Raw genomic sequence first — 1,250 nt, forward strand, 5'->3', positions numbered from 1 at the left:
TGGGAATATCTCTCAATTTTCACTCTTATAAACGACATGGCACCGTCTTTCACTGTAAAACTTCCCCATCACATTTCACCTTCAGAATAAAGTTTTAGAGTTGGGGTTACTTGTATAAAATACACAAACATGTTTATGATTCTGAAATTATTTACTAATATGTTTTACAAAAAGATTACATTGATGAAGCAGTTTCATTGCAATTTTAGAATGGGTATAATTAAAAAATAGTATGATATTAAAAACACATATTCCTAAGACAGATTCAAATTTCTAGCTTGCTTTGTGTTTGTAGGTAGATGCTGCTTAAAAACAATGCCAATATCAATATTTGATTTCTACTTTGCAAAACACAATAATAATAACTACCAATTTGACTCTCATGGGTCAGGCAGCTTGAACAAGTGTTACTATCTGTTTTATAGCAGAGGAGGCTGAGGCACAGTGATTTGTTCAATGACACGTGGCTAGTACACCATGAAGCTGGGATTGCTTGAGTTTTGCTAGCACAAATTGAACAATTTTTTCTTTTTAATTAACTTTTCATTTGGAGTAATTTTAGATTAACAGAAAAGTTGCTAAGAGAGTATAGCAACTTTACACTACTCAGTTTCCCTTACTCTTATCAACTTACATTACCATGGGTATATTTGTCAAGACTATTAAATGAAACTGATATGTTACTCTTAACTAAACATCAGATTTTTATTCACGTTTCACTAATTTGTCCACTACTATTCTTTTTCTGTTCTAGAATTCAATCTAGGACAACACATTGCATTTAGGGCAATTATCTTTTAAGTGAGTTAAAACCATAACTCTTGTGATCAGAAACTGTGAGGACACTATGGTGTCCACTGTTAAAGTTTTAACACTAACTTTGGAAATTCCTTTCATCTGAAAGAAGGGGAGAGTTTGTTTATATCTAGTGAACATTTTAATTCTAAAATGGTATTGCTCTTAGAACACCCAGAGAACAGAACTGTGGTGATTAAGAATTACTTAATTATTCAATTAATATAGAGCCTTCTGTTCATTTTCACCACCCACCCAATTAGGTTTTCTTTGTGCAATGAAGATATCTGAACAGGAGTGGATGCTGGTGGGTCTGAGGGTCACAGGAATTTAATCAGGGATTACAAAGGGTGTTTAAAGTGTTGTACATTTAAAAAATGTCACTTCTGTACTGAGACCGATCATACAAAATATTTTACACCTGTACATTAAGAACAGGATGAGTAAAAACCATG

The sequence above is a fragment of the Propithecus coquereli genome, unplaced genomic scaffold (genome assembly GCF_000956105.1).
Source record: "Propithecus coquereli isolate 6110/MARCELLA unplaced genomic scaffold, Pcoq_1.0 Scaffold227, whole genome shotgun sequence".
NCBI lineage: Eukaryota > Metazoa > Chordata > Mammalia > Primates > Indriidae > Propithecus > Propithecus coquereli.